A 21,871-nucleotide genomic window follows, 5' to 3' on the forward strand; every position below is an offset into this window, starting at 1 on the left:
AGGCATTAAAACCACTCATGGACCAAATTTAAAATAAAATTTATTGATTCTCAAAGTCATCAAATTATCATAACCTTAGTGCCTACATAGTAGGAAAGTCAGATTATGCCATCACTAACTGAACACAGAACATAACTAAGTAAATAGGGGCAAAGAAAAGGTAACATTTCAGACCAAATATGCAATATTAAATTTTAGCATTGCACCTCATGTGATCAGAATTCAGAACCATAAGTGTGGCACTTGTAAGCTCGCATGTGTGCAACCGAAGGAAATAGTAAACTGCACACGAAGTCTCCTTTGAATAACATGCATATACCACGACTATTTCAGATTTGTAAATTTCCATTGCCTTAAACATTTACAGTAGTCAAACAAAATATTCTTCTTCACGTGTGCTCTATTGGGAATACACTAAGATTGGATAAAAGATGATCGCTACTTGTCCATGAGCTTGATCTCACTTCATGGTCCAAGCTTTATTTGAGCATGCAGTCTTATCAATGGAGTTGCCAGTATCAATCTTGATGTTGCAGAAATCCATTACACAAATCTAAAGGTTAATGCTGAAAAAGAAGAGAAAAAAGAGAACCATGAGCTCCAAATAATTTAGGACAGCTCAACCTGAACACAACCCTTACAAGGATAGTTGAAGACAAAATCCAAAAGAAAAGCACGATCCTCCAAAAGATTGAAATTACCTGCATTGGATGATACAATATTAGTATCAGATAAAAAGGGCCTTGTGTGGAGAACAAGTATCTTGGAAAAACATTTAATGGTATCATAGGCAGATAGTTGCAGAAGTATTCCCCCTAAATTGAGATTCAGTAACAAACAAAATAGTTCTTTTGCAAGAAAAAAGTAAGGTAACTCTGGCAATCTGCTACAGTAAGCAACAAAATTTGAAAAATTAGTAAGGCACTTCCTTTGCTCTGTTGATAACCCAGTAGAACCCTGCTTCCCTACTAATGCATATCTCAGCTGATCAAGCTCTACCAGAGCCATAACCTCCTCGATAAATTCCTGCAAAATAGCTCAAAGTGTGCATTATCTAAAATAACAACTTGCCCCTAGATTAAAAAGAGTTAGTACAAGTCATACATGTCTTGTTTTTGTACTTATATCTTTCAAAAGTCATAAGATTGATAAAAACCACAAGGACTCTTTAGTTGTTATTTATGGCGACTTTATATCATTTTGATCAACATAACCAGCTATCTTGGCAAAAGTTCTTTGTTCTTATGGCTAGAAATCTTGATATCACCATCAATACATCCACCTGTTTTTCTACCAGCTAAAACATCAAGATGGGTTGTCCTTCCAGCACTACTTGAGCCAACCAGTGCCGTTAAGACACATGGCCTAAATACTCCACTTTCTTCAGATAGCAACTGTAGTCTTTTATCAGTTACACCTATGATTTTATTTCCTATATGCATGTAGAAACAATCTTGGCTGGTGATCAACTATAAAAATATAAATAAAAAGTTTTAGAAGAACAACCTTTGGCATATTAACAAAATAGTTAATTTTGTGAAACATCATTGTTAGTGGTTGAAATGGTAATATCATTCCCTTGTTGATTTCACCTTTAGTCTGCCCTTTGACTTCATAATTTCTGCTATTATTTTCTGCAATTCAAAAATAATTTAACTCTTCAATCAAGTAAACTACTTTATCTTCATGTTGACAAGAAAATTTTAGCTTAGCAAAAAAATACACACTGTAATTAATGAAGGTAGACAAATCAATAGATGATATAAACATAATTATTAGAATTTATTTACTCTTAAATAATTACTTTCTACCACTCAAAGTATAAGTTATATTTTATTTTGCCTAGACTATCAAAGTTAATATTTGGCCCTTATTTCTCATATTGTGTATGAATTTATATAGTCCATATTGTGTATGAGAGCTTTTAAATATCAACTGGTTATACAGTTTTAATGTGTTGATTGTTTTGTATTTTATTCATATGCTACTAATATATATAGACATACACATAATGTTGGACTTGAATAAATTAAAATGGACCTTATATGTTTTAATGGAGTGAGTAATATTAAACTTCATATGCATATAATGTTCAGCAAGAATAAGCAAGTTCCAATATGTACCATGAAAGATGTTAGAACATACCTTTTTTTGATACAATCATATCTTTTTTGAACGCATTATAGAAAAATCTTATAGTATAATCATGGTTGTTAGGAAAATGAAAATCACCTGCAATTTCATGTCCATCTGATATACTGTCAGTCAATGCATCATTGTTTCTTCAGAATTGGATGGAACATTTGCTTAGGCTTCCGTAGAGCTTCAAAATTAGTTACAGTTTAATTATGAGAAGTCAAAAGGCACCTTACTAAAGAAGGATTTAGAATTATAATTGCATTTTCATGCTTACGGTTAAGGAATTCCAAAGCAAGAGTAAACAAAGCATTGAACAAGATAGCATAAGACAATAAAGCACAAACTCTAGTACAGTACCAGTAATCTTGTGTAGGGAGACTGTGTGAAATAAGAACATTGGTCCAACAGGACAGTTTCCAGCACTAAATACCTATATGCAATTCCAAGCATTCAGTCCGGAAAACAAATGGCGCCATACAAAAGCCCGGGCCCTCCCCAGCTAACAACACACTGGCCAAAGAAAAGAGGTTAACTCAGCTATTCAAGGTAAAGGCACAAACATTGATATGTGCGCACGACTGGGATGGCACGTAAGGCCAGGGACGCCATGCCGGAGGCCTCCGGTCGGGGGCTGCCACGCTGTACAGAACCAGAATCCATTAAATTCCTAAAATGAATTATTATTTGGGACAAAGGGAGTAACTGATGAACTGGGATCTAAATTTTCAAAGTTTTTGTTCTCTAGATTTAAGTTGTACGAAACTAATACAAGACCAATGCACTATAAATGTGGAACTTCAAACAAAAACAACAATGAACATTGTGTCTACTGAATATTGTTCACAGTTGGGATCCAAGAGCAGAAATAGGATTGGGCCACACGCCATCACCTATTTTTTGTTTCTACTTGCATCCTAGGATACAAACAAAAAAATACGGCTACATTTTGGCCGACATCATCTCATTTGTTCTAAACAATGGCCTTCTCCCTTCATTCACTTCTACCTTGCCTCGTCTACCCATCGTCGTTGTCTCCCCCAGTCCGCCGGCCACCTCGTCGAATGGCGAAGGGAATAAAAATGCTGCAGTGCATCTTCGTCCTCTCCGATTCCAAGTAACCTTGGCTCTACAATCTCCCAACTTCTCTGGCTGCTAACAGTCATCGCTTTGATTCAATATGTGTCATTCACTAAAGCATCACATAAGATCAATGATATCTGTACCAAGACACCATTCAGTACCTTGATAGTTTCTTTCTCACCGTGTACCTGGAGTGCTGGCACCTCCTCGACTTCCCCGCGCTCAAGCTCCGACCGTTCTACCCCCGGCGTGCTCGTCTTCGCCAACGCCGTGGAGCCATTCTACCTGCTCTCCGACCTATTCTGCTTCCTGCCTTGTTCCTTGTTGAGCTCACGCGCCTCCGCGCGACTGCTACCTCGGAAGATGTCATCTTCGCCAGAGACGACCAAGGGGGAGCACCGGGTGCAGCTCGGCTTCTCGTCCTCCATCGTGGACCAGTTCCTTCTGCGACCATTCCTCGTTGGGATATTCTTCGACCCAGCGCTCAACAAGTCGTCCCACCTCTTCGAGCTTGTGTTCAAGTGCCTCATCCTAGGTGAGAACATCATGTCGGAGGACGGCATCGACGCCATCGTGGCGCAGCTCGCCTGCCCATGGGTGTTGGGGTGGGGGTTTGAAGAGTGGGGACAGGAGCGAAGAAGGTGGTGACCACGGTGTTCTCCCTCGTGTGCACCCTCTCCAACAAGGTCCTTGTTGGGCTCACGCACCTCCGTGCGACCACCACCCCGGACGACATCATCATCTCACCGCCGGAGACGGCCACAAGGATGTGGATGACGGGGGCATCGAGGATGCGAGGAGGATGGGGGCGGGGTGGGGATCACGTCGGGGTGGGGGCTGCACGCGGTGGCATGGGCAGGCATCGCGGCGACGACGCTGGATCTACGTGTTGGATGCGATGCGGGGGCAGGGGAGGATGGGGCGAGGCCGTGGGTATGGCAGCGCGGAGCTATGGGGCTAGGGTGAGCGTGTGTCGGGGTGAGGGCACGGAATGGTGGATCTGCTCTATCTCAATACTTGGCGAGCGCGGCGGATAGGATTGACGAAGGCACACGGGGCGGGAGGCCAAAGATCACGCGGCTGGCCAGGGCGCGGTGAGGCAGGGTCGCTGGGGCAGTGTCTACGGGCGTGAGATATCGACGTGGGAGTGGGGTGATTACGGAGATGGTCGGGGGCGAGAGGCAGAACGGTGCACGGTGTGGACGCCTACACACCGTGCTTATAGAGTAGTTGGGATAGGAAATAGAAAACATCAGCAAAGCCTCCAGAAGCTTGGAATGTTGAGGTGGGTAATAGCTACAATCTTATGTGAAGTAACCTACACGTATTGGTGTTGAACACACACAGAGTTAGGTGGGGGGAAATTGTGCGTGCAACATGTTGACACATTACAGAGTAGATGGTGCATACGGCTGCAGCACAAGCTATGGTCTCCACCTAGATGACTTCATGTCAGTGCCACATGGAACTTTGCCTGCTAACTAGAGCGAGCAACTGTGATACGACATAGACTGAGCATCACTTTGCCTACCTTGCATTGCCTTGCAAGGCAATGAGAGGCATAGGAAAGAATGACTACCTCCTTTGTTCCTTGCCAATGTTATTTCCTTTCTTTTTCTTTCCATCTTTTCAATAAAGCAACGAGTCTTTTTTGTGCAATTTGTCCTCACTCATGTGTACTCGAGAAAACTTTTCGGTCGGTCACCCATCCCAAAATTTCTTTAGACCAAGCAAGCTCGACCCAGAAATTCTTTTGAGATTAGCTTCCAAAAAATAAGATACACCTTGTTGGTATGAGTATTATATTCTATTAATTCTATTAAGTCTTAGATCAGGATATCACCATCCATTTGGGCCAAGATATCACATAAACACTAGTAAAACTCCACGTTAGAGTTGCTCCACCATAAAGTTTTGAAGCTGAGTTGCTCCAAGGTGGAACAGAGCCATACCAAACATGCCCTTAATTAATTGTTTCATTGCAATCGCATAAGCAACATTTTTGGTTACTAGTCCCATTACTTTTGTCTATACCACTTCAACTCTACTAATACTGATCACCATACCTATCTTATGATAATCTAATCAATTTTGAAGTGGCATTGTGAGTATGACACAACAAGCTTATATTATAGCAAAAATGACATAAGTGGATCTTACAGAAAATCCTAAATGACAATATTAAAATAATCACGATAAATTAGAAGGGGATTTATTTGGAAAGGAAGGAAGATGGTTAATGGTGGCAGATGTCTAGTTTCTTGGGACACTGTTATAAATCCTATTAGTCTTGGGAGTCTTGGGATCTGCAAGTTAAAAGTTGGGCATTGCAAGCAAAGTGATTAAGGCTGGAAAAAACCGATCCAGACAAACCTTGGCAAGATCGAAAATTACCTGTGGATCGACATGTTAATGATTTGTTTGCAAATTCTATGATATCTATTATTGGGAATGGGGACAACACTCTCTTCTGAACTGATAATTGGTTAAATGAGAATGAAGTCAGGGACCTTACCGTAGATGTGGTAGCCAAGGTGGGAAAACGATCCCAATCTACTAGAACTGTGACACAGGCTCTTGATAATTATTAGTGGGTTAATGATACAGGACTCCTCTTTCTCTGATGGTTTACAATAATACCCATTATTATGGGAATCATTGGGGAGGTTCAATTATCACAAGATCTTGATCAACATATTTGGAGGCATGATGCATTAGGGAAATTTTCCTCAAAATCATGTTATAAATCTTATTTGTAGAATCAGCCACATTTGATCCATGGAAAAGACATTGGAAAACCTAGGGTCCTTCAAAATGCAAATTATTTCTTTGCTTGGCAATGAAGAATAAATGTTGGACTGCTGATATTTTAGAGAAGAGAGGTTTACCACACTCGTCTGTTTGCCCTTATTTGATTAAGAATAGGAAACAATCTAGCTCCTTCTCATCACTTGTATGTTTTCCCATTAGTTTTGGCATAGTATCTTAGCCCCATTTGGATTGGGTCACTTAACTGCAGTTGTTGATGGTCCATCTTTCACAGAATGGTGGAGACAAGTGTGTCTTCACGTACACAAAAATAGAAAAAAGGGGCTTAACAACGTCCTCATCCTTGGGACATGGTGTTTAGGGCTTTATCGTAACAGGGTGGTTTTTAATGGGGAACCTCCTTCATTGGAAAGACTTCAGAGGATCTTCCTTGATAAAATAGAGTGTTGGGTTATGGCTGATGCTAAGAGTCTAGGGTCGCTAGCCTTAGCTGGGATCTTGATTGTGGTCGGTTCCACTACCCTCTAGCTCTCTCTCTATGTGTGTGTGTGTGTGTTTTTAGGTTTCATTTTTTGTCTTAGTTTTTGCAAGTTTTTGTAAACACCAATAAAAATGGTATTCTAGCCTCTATGTAGTTTTTCAATAAAACAAAGAATAATTTAGGAATTTGATTTAGTTTGTGTGCATTTTTCATGAATGAAATGTTCTTTAAATAAAGACCAAATAAATATATTTGCATATCATGCTAGGTTTTTGATCTATGCAATTGAACTTATGTTTGAATTTCAAAACAGAATTGGATTTGAAATAAAAAAAAGAGAGAAGGACACTTGGGCTAAAACCCCACTTCTCAGCCCGGTTCGGCCAACTGGCCCTGTTTCGCGCGTGTCCATCGGCCCATCCAGCCTCTTCACCGATCAACCCAACTACGGGTTTTGACGCCGATATGTGGGGCCCAATGGTCGGCCACACAGCGCACGCCCACGCGCTCTAGCATTGGTGATCTGACGCTGACCCCGCGGGCCCATTCATCAGCTAGCCTTTTCACTGTGCGCGCGTCACTCGCGTTACCTCCAGGTGGGGCCAATGTGCGAGCCTCACCCCATACCCACACATGCGTATACCAGACGCCAACGCATAGGACCACTGATTTCCTTCCTGTAAACTCCTCGCGCGTCCATGGAAGTGGTACGGTGTGCTCGCTAACACCCACTAAGGGCTTGTTCGGTTATTTTCAGTCCATATGGATCGGAGGGGATTGATACGGATTGGAGGGGATTTTGACTTGTTAAGGATTGAAACCCCTCAATCCATATGGATTGGGGGAGAACCGAACAAGCCCCAGAGTGGGTTGTGGTCAATTTTGTGAGGAGGAACGACTAGGAGGCCGGGATTCCACATCGGCGTGGACTCACCACCGTGGAGCCACTTCCCGTTGTGGCTAGGAGAATGTACACCATAGTGTTAGGTAAGAACACGCCCTGTAGAATCGCTTTCATCTTCGCATCATTTAGCACCAATCTACATAGGTAATAGGGACCGGGAGGATCAGATCACGTGTCTTTGGCGAGAAACCGCAGCGGTGCCCTATTCATCGCCGCTGTGGGTAGCTCGGGAGGAAAAGGATAGGCGCTCGGCCCTTGGATATTCAGCCAACGACTGAGCTTAGATGAAGACATACCTCTTCGTCACTTTAAATCAGGATCATCGAGATCTGACCGGAGCGAAAGAATTAGGGCAAGACTATCTTAGAATCTAGATTGTGGGTCTCTGATTCGGTGGGCAGCACCGCTTAACGGTTCAGGATGAAAGGGATATAATCCAAGCCGTTGATCTCGGATCCATCGACCAAGGAAGCAAGTACGTAAAGCCGTCGAGGTCGTTTTGTTAACATAGATAGTCCATAATTTTACGAAATAGACCTTGAGCTTTTAGAAAATATGACCCACAGTCCATAGTCGTTGATTTAAATAAATAAAAATATGGAAAATTTAGATAATTCATAACTTCTCCGTTTTAACTCCAATTTTATTGGTTCTCGAACCTATGGTTTCGTCCTAGGCCATAAAATATTATTATGCAGTTTGATCTCTTGTTTGGTGTGATGTTAATTTTTTGCTCTAAGTTGTATGACTGTGATGATGCGATTAGACGAGCAAGTAACCGAGAAACCTGAAGCATAGCTGGTTGAGGGATCAAAACAAGAGCTCACAGAAGGCAAGTTGTGTCCTTGATCACATTCTTTGACCTAATAATATTTATGATCCTATTAATCACTACTGCATAGTTAGGTTAAATTGATGGAACCTAATAGATTAACTAGTTTGTTCACCCTATACCTTACATACAAATGAAATATTGGGTAGCCTTGCTATTGCTCTTCCTGATTTTTGGATTAATATTATATCTAAATTATGATCATACCTTATTACTTTTGTCGGCTTTATTATTATGCATGATAAGATCATTTTGTTAATTGTAACATGGAGCGACCACCCGAGACAACAGTGCTACCACAAGACTATATGGCTATGATCTTGGCCAATTAATTAGGAAAACTAATGTGACATAATCATTTCCCGTAAGGGGCAAGCGGGGAGTATGCTGCAAGCATAGTGCTGACTGTAATTACTGTGATGGGGTTACATACCGTGGAAAAAGGCTTATGCTTCTTTTAGCCTAAAACCGTAGCGGGTTTTCTCATGCTAGTGTAACTTTGTAAAGGCCTCATAGTGTGCCCTCGCCAACTCACCTTGAAAGTGTTTAAGGGTCTGTCGGCGTTCCGAGACCGGGGGGTCCCTGAGCCGACGAGTGAATGTCGCCGCGTGCCCCAGCCCAGATGGGTCGAGCGCGAGGGCGAGCGCGAAGGGGGGAGAGCGAGGCGGCCGGAGACTGGCGTGAGAGAGGTGGGAATCCCGCGGCCTTCGTGTTCGTCCCGCGCCCAGGTCGGGTGCGCTTGCAGTAGGGGGTTACAAGCGTCCACGCGGGAGAGGGAGCGAGCGGCTCCAAGCGAGCGCGTGTCTCGTCCTCGTCCCCGCGCGGCCAACCTTCTCTAAGAGGGACCTGGTCCTCCCTTTTATAGGCGCAAGGAGAGGATCCAGGTGTACAATGGGGGGTGTAGCAGAGTGCTACGTGTCTAGCGGTGGAGAGCTAGCGCCCTGAGTACATGCCATTGTGGCAGCCGGAGAGATTTTGGCACCCAGCTGGTGTGATGTCGTGGCCGTCGGAGGAGCGATGGAGCCTGGCGGAGGGACAGCTGTCAGAGCGGTTGAATCCTTGCTGACGTCCTCTTGCTTCCGTAAGGGGGCTGAGAGCCGCCGTCGTCACAGAGTATGCAGGGCGCCATCATTGCCTATCTGGCGGGGCGAGCCAGATGGGACGTCGGTCTTGTTCCCTGCGGCTCGAGTCAGCTCGGGGTAGGGTGATGATGGCGCCTCCTATTGACGTGGCTGGTCTACACCCTAGGTTGGGCAATGTGGAAGCTCCTCCGAAGCCGAGGTCGAGTCCGTCTTCCGTGGCCGAGGTCGGGTCCGAGCCCCAGGTTCGGGCGAGGCGGAGATCGTCGGCTGGTGTCGGGGCGGAGTCCGAGCCCTGGGGTCGGGCGAAGCGGAGTTCGTCGTCTTCTAGGGCCGAGCCCAAGTCCGAGCTCTGGGTCGGGCGAGGCGGAGATTGTCGTCTTCTGGGGCCAAGCCCAAGTCCGAGCCCTGGGTCGAGCGAGGCAGAGATCGTCGTCTTCTGGGGCCGAGCCCAAGTCCGAGCCCTGGGTCGGGCGAGGCGGAGATCGTCGTCTTCTGGGGCCGAGCCCAAGTCCGAGCCCTGGGTCGGGCGAGGCGGAGATCGTCGTCTTCTAGGACTTGGCCCGAGTCCGAGCCCTGGGTCGGGCGGAGTTCACCGTCTTCCGGGACTTAGCCCGAGTCCGAGCCCTGGGTCGGGCGGAGTTCGCCGTCTTCCGGGACTTAGCCCGAGTCCGAGCCCTGGGTCGGGCGGAGTTCGCTGTCTTCCGGGACTTAGCCCGAGTCCGAGCCATGGGTCGGGCGGAGTTCGCCGTCTTCCGGGACTTAGCCCGAGTCTGAGCCCTGGGTCGGGCGGAGTTCGCCGTCTTCCGGGACTTAGCCGAGTCCGAGCCCTGGGTCGGGCGGAGCGGAGCTTCCTATGGTGCCTTTGGCCGGGCCTGACTGCCTGTCAGTTTCACTCTGTTAAGTGGCAACGTAGTCGGAGTGGCGCAGGCGGCGCTGTCCTTCTGTCAGGCCGGCCAGCGGAGCGGCGAAGTGACGGCGGTCACTTCGGCTCTGCTGGCTGGGGGGCGTGCGTCAGGATAAAGGTGTCAGGCCACCTTTGCATTAAATGCCCCTACTATTTGGTCGGTCGGTGCGGCGATTTGGTCAGGTTTGCTTCTTGGCGAAGGCAGGGCCTCGGGCGAGCCGGAAACATGTTCGCCGCTGAAGGGGGGCCTCGGGTGAGACGGAAATCCTCCGGGGTCGGCTGCCCTTGTCCGAGGCTAGGCTCGGGTGAGGCGTGATCGAGTCCCTTGAATGGACTGATCCCTGACTTAATCGCACCCATTAGGCCTTTGCAGCTTTGTGCTGATGGGGGTTACCAGCTGAGAATTAGGAGCCTTGAGGGTACCCCTAATTATGGTCCCCGACAGGGTCCGTACAACCCGAGGCGAAAAAGGGCTGGTATGTTGACGCTGTCAACGGTTCGGCCGGAGCCGGGTTTGCGAGAGCGGCCCCCGAGCCTCTGCACAGAGCGAGAGGGCGGTCAGGGGTAGACTCGGCTTTTTTACATATGCCCCTGCGTCGCCTTTCCGCAAGGAGGAGGGGGGAAAGCGCCATGTTGCCCTCAATGGGCGCCGAACATGGTGTCTCCGATGAGCTGCAGGCGGGTAATCCGAGTGGACGTTCGTGCCCCGTTCGTTAGGGGTCGGCTAGGGGCCCAGAGGCACGCCCAAAAGTACCTACGGGTGATCTGCCAGACCCGGTCCCCTGGTGACGGGGTCCGAGGGCTCGATGCCTCCCTCTGATGGGATTCTGTTACAAGATCATTCCCGCTGGTCTCGGAAATGTCCTAGGGTACCTCGGGAGCGCAGCCCGAGCCTCGGTTATGTATCGAACGTACCCATGGTCATCCCTCGCTCGGCGTCTGAGGCGGCTGTGAACCCTTCGGGGGCCAGCCTTCGAACCCCTGATCAGTAATGGGCACGGAGCCCGAGTAGCCTGAGGCGGCCGTGGAACCCTTTCGAGGAGCCGGCCTTCGAACCTCTGACCAGTAGTGGGTGTAGGGCCCACGCGATCTGAGGCGGCTGTTGAACCCTTCCGGGGGGCCAGCCTTCGAACCTCTGATCAGTAGGGGGGCTCGGAGCCTGGTTCCTTCTCGGGGAAGGATCCTTTTCGGGGTATCCCCCTTTCCCGGTCCCTGTTGCAAGAGAGAGAAAGAGGAAAAAACGGAAAAGGATACGAAATCAAACGATGCGGCGTACCTTTTTTGACGCGGTCATTACGGTGAAGGTGAAGCGTCGCCCGCTTCTCCTGCCAGAGGCGCCGCCTGTCCCGCCGCGGAGTTAATGCGACGGGGCGAGTGGTTCGCAGGGTAGCCGTTGCGCGTGCGTGAGCCGTTCGAGGAACGGGTCACGGGCGCGTTGCCTTCACGCCGTGAGAGAGGGTTCTCTCGCTGCCCCGGATGGGACGTAAGCTTGACTGACGACGTGACCGCTGCACCTGCCCGCCTGCCATCGCCATTACTGTCGGCCCGTCTTCAGCCGTATTGACCGTCGCGTCAGGCTGGAGCCACTGGGTGTCCTCGAATCGCGGTATTGGTTCCGTAGTCGAGGAGGCGCGGTGGTGGCGCAGGTGGCGATGCAGTTACTCACACGTAGCAACCGGCGCACCGGTTGCATGACGCGTGGGCCTGGGCCTCCGTGCCGGGCGTGTTGGGAGTCGGAGAAGTGCGCCCACTTGGCGCGGTTGCATGCCGCCTGCACGGATGCCCGCCCTTTCGCCCGCTGGTCTGGGCAAAAGTGGAGGGTCGCTTGTAACCGCTGGGCGGTTGTACGCACCGCGCGTGGCGGTTTGGCTTCTTCTGCTCTGAGTCGGCTTGCATGACGTGTGGGACCCAGCCCCCGCGCCATAGGGGAGGACCTTGGAGTGTGTTGGAGAAGACTCAGCCCGTGACGGCTGGGGACGCAAGTAGGGAGATCCGCCTTTAAAAGGAGGGTGACCCCCTTGGAAGGAGACCATGTCTTCGCGCTCCCTTATGAATCGTGTCTTTCCACCTTCCAAGCCCCCAGATGGGGGAGATCCACCGTCTTTCCGCCTCGTCGTTGGGGGAACACAACTCCGTGGGAGTTGGCACCTTTCAGCCATCGTTCGGCTTCAAGGATTTTCATCACGCAGCCCGGCTGCACCCCTCCACCGGTGGTCACCCTAGACGGTGACCACCAGCCCCTGGGTGGGGAGAAGCAAGCCGGGCTGCGATCTTGGTCCCACCCTCAGCTTCAAGGATGTTCATCATCCTTGCTGGGGCGGAGGCCGGGCTGAGCCGGAGCTCTACCTCCCGCGCGGGTTCGTGGGTCACCCTCTCCTGCGGCGTTCGAGGGAGAGGGCGCTCGCTGGCCCTGCGGGTGGGTCGGACTTCGACAACGCGGGGTCGGTCGACGGCAGGCGCCGTCAGCCCCAGCGCGTCGGGCTCGTCGGGTTGGCCCCCGGTGCCACTTCCTGCCGGAAGGCGACTGTCGTGCCGTGTGCACGGGAGGATCGCCCAAGATGTCGCGCGCTGCTAGGGCGGCGTTTGTGTTCTGGGGTGGTCCTGCCTTTGCACCGGTGCGGTGCCTCCGCGGGGAGGTCGGTGCCCTGCCCGTCTGGGAGGATCTGAGTGGGGATCTGCCGGCGGGCTGACGGCCCCTGTCGCCGGTGCCGAGGCGGAGGCGGCTCGAGAAGTCCCCATCGCCGACGGGATCACCGCCACCATCTGCGCTTCGGGCCTCCGGCTCTTTGTACTTGTCCTTGCCCCTCGAGCGTCGGCGTGGGCGAGGGCAAGGTTGCAGCAGCGTTCGCCCTGAGGCCATCGTCGCTGCAGTTTGGCCACCCGTAGAGGGGGTCGTTGTCGCTGCTACTGGAGCGGGCGACGGCGAGCCGTCCGTCGGTCTTCTGTTGCTCCGCAGGCCTCTCCCCCGTCGAGTGGGGTTGTTCGTACCTGCGGAGGTGGAACCGGAGTTCCGTTTGTAATGGCACCTTGGATGCCAGTGTTTTTATTCATTGTGGCTGTCGGGGCCTGAACATGTATGTACTTTCGGCACGGAGTCGTGTTTTTTCCTCATTTTCGAGCACTAAGACTCGCCTGTTGGTTGTCTGAACCGCTTCACCAAGCGTGAGTCGCCCCGTGTAAAGGTGACGAGTGAGGTATCCGTATCCCGGAGGCGTAGGAGTCCCTCGGCTCGGTCAGCCTTGTTGTCCGAGGCTTCTCTAGCTTAATTAAAGGAACCCCTCGGCCGCTCTTCGATGAGCCGAGGCCAGGGGTAGCAGCGTCAACATGAACAGAGGCAGAGTTGGCTCGAAAAGAAAACCTGGTTGGCCGGAGCCTGGCCGGGTCGTCCGTTAGCGGGACCGACGCCGGAATTGACTAGCCGAGGCCTCGGGTCGGGCTGACGTCCTTGGAGGACAGCTGGCCGAGGCCCCGGTGTGACCGGCCGAGCCGCCTGCTCGGGCCGGATTCCCGAGAAGACCCTGGTAGCGATGGCCCGGGCATGGCGATGACGTCGTCCTTCAGAGTGGAGATCTTCCGACCGCGTCGTCGTCCGAGGCTAGGTCGGACTTCACCGAAGGTGTCGTCGATGCCGAGGGTGCTGCTGCTCCCTTCAGCCATCAAGATCCGAGCCTGCAGGATCGGATTGTCTTGTAGCGTGTGTTTCCTGCGGCCGCCGAGGCCAAAACACACCCTCGCCGTGTTGTAAAGCCGCGTCTCCTTTCCTCTTGTTTCGAGTATCTGGACCCTTTTGTTGGTAACAGAAATGTTTGTGCGAGCGAGAGTTGCTTCTCGTGGAAGGTGACGAGTGAGGTATCCGTATCCCAGAGGCGTAGGAGTCCCTCGGCTCGGTCAGCCTTGCCGCTTACGCGCACTCTTACCCGTCCATGGGGCTCTGTTCCCGACGCAGTCGAGAAGGCTCGAGAAATCGCTTCGGCAGAAGAGCTTCCGAACGTGAAGACTTGTTCGGTCCGCGGGATCACTTATCCGAACGTGAGTTACTTATCGCAGAAGGTGATGAGTGAGGTATCTGTATCCTGGAGGCGTAGGAGTCCCTCGGCTCGGTCAGCCTTGGCTGCTTATGTGTACTCCATCGTTTTCAGGATCCACTTTCGAAGTAGTCAAACAGCCCGAAAGACCTTCTGGCAGAAATGATCTTTTTTCGAGGAAAATTTCGACGCAGAGGGGGTTCCCCCCCTTTTAGCCCCCGAGGGAGGGTCGGGCTTTGCCGAGGCGAGGCCGACCCTTCCTTGACGACTAAACTTTTGCTGGGCGCGAGATATATGAACAACTTGAAAACATCTTAAGGGTAGAAGCGACGTAGCTGTTGGATGTTCCAAGCGTTGCCGTAGATCTCGCCTTGACTGTTGGCCAGCTTGTACGTTCCGGGCTTCAGAACTTGGGCGATGACGAACGGCCCCTCCTAGGGGGGCGTGAGCTTGTGCCGCCCTCGGGCGTCCTGCCTCAGCTGAAGCACTAGGTCGCCCGCCTGGAGGTCTCGGGACCGGACCCCTCGGGCGTGGTAGCGTCACAGGGACTGCTGGTACCGCATCGAGTGTAGTAAGGCCCTGTCCCGAGCCTCCTCCAGCTGGTCCAGCGAGTCTTCTCGGCTAGTTTGGTTGCTTTGGTCGGTGTAGGCCCTCGCCCTCGGGGAGCCGTATTCCAGGTCTGTGGGCAAGACGGCCTCGGCCCCGTAGACTAGGAAGAACGGCGTGAAGCCCGTGGCTCGGCTTGGCGTTGTCCTCAGACTCCAGACCACCGAGGGGAGTTCCTTCATCCATCGCTTGCCGAACTTGTTGAGGTCGTTGTAGATCCGGGGCTCGAGCCCTTGTAGAATCATGCCGTTGGCACGCTCTACTTGCCCATTTGACATGGGGTGAGCCACGGCGGCCCAGTCCACCCGGATGTGATGATCCTCGCAGAAGTCCAGGAACTTTCTGCTGGTGAACTGGGTGCCATTGTCGGTGATGATGGAGTTCGGGACCCCGAAGCGATGGATGATGTTGGTGAAGAACGCCACCGCTTGCTCGGACCTGATGCTGTTCAGGGGTCGGACCTCGATCCACTTGGAGAATTTGTCGATGGCGACCAGCAGGTGCGTGTAGCCCCCGGGTGCCTTCTGCAAGGGGCCGACGAGGTCCAGACCCCACACAGCAAAAGGCCAGGTGATGGGTATCGTCTGCAGAGCCTGAGCGGGCAGGTGGGTCTGCCTTGCGTAGAACTAGCACCCTTCGCAGGTGCGGACAATTCTAGTGGTGTCGGCCACCGCCGTCGGCCAGTAGAAGCCTTGCCGGAAAGCATTCTCGACAAGGGCTCGAGGCGCTGCGTGATGGCCGCAAGCCCCCGAGTGTATCTCTCGCAGGAGTTCCTGACCTTCGGCGATGGAGATGCATCGCTGGAGGATGCCGGAGGGGCTGCGGTGGTAGAGCTCCTTCTCATCACCCAGCAAGACGAACGACTTGGCGCGCCGCGCCACCCGTCGAGCTTCGGCTCGGTCGGAGAGTAGTTCTCCTCAGTGGAGATATTGCAGGTACAGGGTCCGCCAGTTCTGATCAGGCGTGACCCCGCTTTGCTCCCCCTCGACGTGCAGCGCCTCGCCCTCGGGGGCCGAGGGCACCTCGGGTTGAGCCGAGGGTGACTCGGGCTGGGCCGAGGTTGCCTCGGGCTCGGGCGTGTCGTCGATCTTGACGGAGGGTTGATGCAGATCCCGGGAGAAGACGTCCGGGGGAACCGTCGTTCGCCCTGAGGCTATTTTAGCCAGTTCGTCCGCAGTCTCGTTGTAGCGCCGAGCGATGTGGTTGAGCTCGAGCCCGTAGAACTTGTCTTCCAGGCACCAAACTTCATCGCAGTAGGCCTCCATCTTCGGGTCGCGGCAGTGGGAGTTCTTCATGACTTGGTCGATGATGAGCTGCGAGTCACCGCGAGCGTCGAGGCGTCGGACCCCTAGCTCGATGGCGATCCACAACCCGTTGACTAGAGCTTCGTACTCAGCCACATTGTTGGATGCCGGGAAATGGAGGCGTAGTACGTAGCGTAGGTGCTTCCCGAGGGGCGAGACGAAGAGTAGGCCTGCGCCGGCTCCTGTCTTCATCAGCGACCCGTCGAAGAACATGGTCCAGAGCTCCGGTTGGATTGGAGCCGTCGGTAGCTGAGTGTCGACCCATTCAGCTACGAAGTCCGCCAAGACCTGGGACTTGATGGCCTTCCGAGGAGCGAACGAGATCGTCTCGCCCATGATTTCCACCACCCACTTTGCAATCCTACCCGAGGCCTCTCGACACTGGATGATCTCCCCCAGGGGGAAGGATGACACCACAGTTACCGGATGAGACTCGAAGTAGTGTCGCAGCTTCCGCCGCGTCAGGATCACCGCGTACAGCAGCTTCTGAACTTGCGGGTAGCGGATCTTGGTTTTGGACAGTACCTCGCTGACGAAGTAGACTGGCCTCTGAACGGGCAACGCATGCCCCTCTTCTTGCCTCTCGACCACAATCGCGGCGCTAACCACCTGAGTGGTCGCGACGACATAGACCAGGAGGGCTTCTCTAGCAGCTGGGGGCACCAAGATGGGCGCCTTTGTGAGGAGCGCCTTCAGGTTCCCGAGGGCTTCCTCGGCCTCAGGGGTCCAAGTGAAGCACTCGGCCTTCCTTAAGAGGCGGTACAGAGGTAGACCTCTTTCGCCGAGGCGTGAGATGAAGCGGCTCAGAGCCGCGAGGCATCCCATGACCCTCTGTACGCCTTTCAAGTCCTTGATGGGCCCCATGCTGGTGATAGCTGCGATCTTCTCCGGGTTGGCTTCGATGCCCCGCTCGGAGACGATGAACCCCAAGAGCATGCCTCGGGGTACTCCGAAAACACACTTTTCGGGATTGAGCTTGACGCCTTTCGCCTTGAGACATCGGAATGTCGCTTCAAGGTCGGAAAGGAGGTCGGAGGCTTTCCTCGTCTTGACTACGATGTCATCGACGTAGGCCTCGACCGTGCGGCCAATGTGTTCGCCGATCACATGGTTCATGCACCGCTGGTACGTCGCGCCCGCATTCCTCAAGCCGAACGGCATGGTGACATAGCAGTACATGCCGAAGGGTGTGATGAAAGAAGTCGCGAGCTGGTCGGACTCTTTCATCCTGATTTGATGATACCCCGAGTAGGCATCGAGGAAAGACAGGGTTTCGCACCCAGCAGTGGAATCCATGATTTGGTCGATGCGAGGCAGAGGGTAGGGAACCTTCGGACATGCTTTGTTGAGACCAGTGTAGTCTACACACATCCTCCATTTCCCCCCTTTCTTTCTCATAAGCACAGGGTTGGCAAGCCATTCGGGATGGAATACCTCTTTGATGAACCCTGCCGCCATTAGCTTGTGGATTTCCTCGCCTATGGCTCTGCGCTTCTCCTCGTCGAATAGGCGCAGCGGCTGCTTGACGGGTCGGGCTCCGGCTCGGATGTCCAGCGAGTGTTCGGCGACATCCCTCGGTATGCCAGGCATGTCCGAGGGACTCCACGTGAAGACGTCGGCGTTCGCGCGGAGAAAGTCGACAAGCACTGCTTCCTATTTGGGATCGAACCCGGAGCCGATCTGGATCTGCTTGGAGGTGTCGCCGCTGGGGTCGAGGGGGACGGACTTAACTGTCTCCGCTGGCTCAAAGTTGCCGGCATGACGCTTCACGTCTGGCACCTCCTTAGAGAGGCTCTCCAGGTCGGCGATGAGGGCCTCGGACTCGGCGAGGGCCTCGGCGTACTCCACGCACTCCACGTCGCATTCGAACGCGTGTTTGTATGTAGGGCCGACGGTGATGACCCCATTGGGGCCCGGCATCTTGAGCTTCAGGTAGGTGTAGTTGGGGACGGCCATGAACTTCACGTAGCATGGCCTCCCCAGTACCGCGTGGTAGGTTCCTCGGAACCCGACCACCTCGAACGTCAGGGTCTCCCTTCGGAAGTTGGAGGGTGTTCCGAAGCAGACGGGAAGGTCGAGCTGTCCGAGGGGTTGGACACGCTTCCCGGGAATGATCCCATGGAAGGGCGCAGCGCCTGCCCGGACAGAGGACAGATCGATACGCAGAAGCCCGAGGGTCTCGGCGTAGATGATGTTGAGGCTGCTGCCTCCGTCCATGAGGACCTTGGTGAGCCTGACGTCGCCAATGACGGGGTCGACGACGAGCGGGTATTTCCCCGGGCTCGGCACATGGTCGGGGTGATTGTCTCGGTCGAAGGTGATGGGCTTGTCGGACCAGTCTAGATAGACTGGCGCCGCCACCTTGACCGAGCAGACCTCCCGGCGCTCTTGCTTGCGGTGCCGAGCCGAGGCGTTCGCCGCTTGCCCACCATAGATCATGAAGCAGTCGCGGACCTCGGGGAACTCTCCTGCCTGGTGATCTTCCTTCTTGTCGTCGTCGCGGGCCTTGCCACCCTCCGCGGGTGGCCCGGCCCTGTGGAAGTGGCGCCGAAGCATGACGCACTCCTCAAGGGTGTGCCTGACGGGTCCCTGGTGATAGGGGCACGGCTCCTTGAGCATCTTGTCGAAGAGGTTGGCACCTCTGGGGGGCTTCCGAGGGTTCTTGTACTCGGCGGCGGCGACAAGGTCCGCGTCGGCGGCGTCGCGTTTCGCTTGCGACTTCTTCTTGCCCTTCTTCTTGGCGCCACGCTGAGTTGACGCCTCGGGAGTATCTTCCGATGGGCGGCCCTAGGGCTGCTTGTCCTTTCGGAAGATAGCCTCGACCGCCTCCTGGCCGGAGGCGAACTTGGTGGCGATGTCCATCAGCTCGCTCGCCCTGGTGGGGGTCTTGCGGCCTAGCTTGCTCACCAGGTCGCGGCAGGTGGTGCCAGCGAGGAACGCGCCGATGACATCCGAGTCGGTGATGTTGGGCAGCTCGGTGCGCTGCTTCGAGAATCGCCGGATGTAGTCCCGGAGAGACTCTCCCGGCTGCTGTCGGCAGCTTCGGAGGTCCCAGGAATTCCCGGGGCGCACATACGTGCCCTGGAAATTGTCGGCGAGAGCTTGGACTAGGTCGTCCCAGTTGGAGATCTGCCCCGGAGGCAGGTGCTCCAACCAGGCGCGAGCGGAGTCGGAGAGGAACAGGGGGAGGTTGCGGACGATAAGGTCGTCATCGTCCGTTCCACCCAGTTGGCAGGCCAAACGGTAGTCCGCGAGCCACAGTTCCGGTCTCGTCTCCCCCGAGTACTTTGTGATAGTAGTCGGGGGTCGGAACCGGGTCGGGAACGGCGCCCGTCGGATGGCTCGGCTGAAGGCTTGCGGACCGGGTGGTTCGGGCGAGGGACTCCGATCCTCCCCGCTGTCGTAGCGTCCCCCACGCCTGGGGTGGTATCCTCGGCGCACCCTCTCGTCGAGGTGGGCCCGTCGGTCGCGGTGACGGTGCTCGTTGCCGAGGCGACCCGGGGCCGCAGGCGCTGTGTTGCGCGTGCGCCCGGTGTAGACCGAGGCTTCCCGCATGAATCGGGAAGTCACAGCATGAGGTTCCGAGGGGTACCCCTGCCTTCGGGAGGCGGAGCTCTCGGCCCGTCGGACCACGGCGCCTTCCAGGAGATTCTTGAGCTCTCCCTGGATTCGCCGCCCCTCGGTGGTTGATGGCTCCGGCATCGCGCGAAGAAGCATTGCTGCTGCCGCCAGGTTCTGGCCGACCCCACTGGAAGCGGGTGGTGGCCTGACCCTGACGTCGTCGGTGATGCGGTGCTGGAAGCCCTGGGGTAGATGACGTATTTCTCCGGCCGGAGGTTGGCCCGCCCATGCCTGCCCGACGTCCCGACGGATCGGCTCAAGCGCTCCTGCTCCCTCGTCGAGCCTGGCCTGCACCCCGCGGATTTGCTCGAGCTGTGGGTCATGACCCCCCGCCTGAACGGGGACCACAGCTAGCTCCCGTGGGATGTCAACGCGAGGCACCGGTCTAGGGAGGTCACCGTCCTCCGGCATGCCGAGATGGTCGCCTTCGGGGGGACCCCCTAGATCGACATGGAAGCATTCGCGACTTGGGCCGCGGTCCTCGTCGCCGAGGCTACGGCTACCGTCGGAACAGTCGGAAAGGCAGTAGTCGCATGCGGTCATGAAGTCCCGTATGGCACCATGGTTGCCAAGTCCAGAGAAATCCCAACAGATGCTGGGCTCGTCGTCTTCCTCGGACCCAAAGGGCCCATAGGTCGAGACGTCTGTCAGCCGGTCCCAAGGTGACCGCATACGAAACCCCAGAGGGTCTGGACTTGCCTCTACGAGAGCGCCCGCCAAAGCGAAGTCGCTAGACGGGTTGAGGCTGAATCCGAAAGACGTGGGATGGGAATCGATCGGTACCTTTTGGTCGACGGGCGGTGATAAGGTCACGTCGGGGACTGACTGCGCCGTCGTCTCAGGTACGAGGGTGACGTCCAGCAAGCTTTTTGTGAGTGTGCTGGCGTCGTCCGCTTGCTCGGGATTGGCGTGTTGCGTAGAGACGGCACTCGCCTTCGTCTCAAACGCGAGGTCGACGCCCGGTGCGCCCCCCGTTGGGGCGCTGGGGCCGTCGACTCGCTCGACAGCCGACGAGGCGCTGTCTCCTGCTTGGCCTTGGTTCCCCCGCTGAGAGCACCTAGAGGGGGGGGGGGTGAATAGGTGATCCTGTAAAAAACTTCAAACTTAAGCCACAAAAACTTGTTAAGTGTTAGCACGATTATTGCCAAGTGGCTAAGGTGAAGTCTCAACAATCTCAACAAAACACAGTACCACAAGAGAATCAAGCACAGAGTGACACAGTGGTTTTATCCCGTGGTTCGGCCAAGACCAACGCTTGCCTACTCCACGTTGTGGCGTCCCAACGGACGAGGGTTGCAATCAACCCCTCTCAAGCGGTCCAAAGACCCACTTGAATACCACGGTGTTTTGTTTTCCTTTCACTATCCCGTTTGCAAGGAATCTCCACAAATTGGAGTCTCTTGCCCTTACAAGTATATGATCACAAATGAAACACAGAGTAAGGGAGGGAAGCAACACACACAAATCCACAGCAAAAGTGCACACACACGGCCAAGAATCGAGCTCACAAGACTATCTCAGAGTTCTCACTTAGAACAGAGCTCGAATCACTTAGAAACACAAACGAATGCGCAGAGACTTAGTGTGGATGATCAAGAATGCTCAAAGGTTGCTTGTGTGTCTCCTCCATGCGCCTAGGGGCTCCTTTTATAGCCCCAAGGCAGCTAGGAGCCGTTGAGAGCAAATCCGGAAGGCCATCCTTGCCTTCTGTCGTCGGGGGCACCGGACAGTCCGGTGCTCCAGACCGAGCTGGGTCTTGGCAGCACACAGCCAAGTCCCTTCTCCTTTTCTCTATTCTTCTTCTTTCTGTTTCTAACACTTAGACAAATATATTAGTACTTAAAACCAATGTACTAAGGCTTAGAAACATACCTTTACTTCATGATTTTCACCTTGTTCATCCATGTACATAAATTCCCAATTAAGCACATGTGTTGGCACTCAATCACCAAAATACATAGAAATGGCCCAAGGGCACATTTCCCTTTCAATCTCCCCCTTTTTGGTGATTTATGCCAACACAACATAAAGCAACTAGAACAAGTGCAAACTCACTTCAAATAAAATAAATTTAAATTTTATTCAATTTTGGCATATATGGATCATCCTTTGCCACCACTTGGT

This window comes from Zea mays, chromosome 6 (assembly GCF_902167145.1).
Source record: "Zea mays cultivar B73 chromosome 6, Zm-B73-REFERENCE-NAM-5.0, whole genome shotgun sequence".
NCBI classification, from domain to species: Eukaryota; Viridiplantae; Streptophyta; class Magnoliopsida; order Poales; family Poaceae; genus Zea; species Zea mays.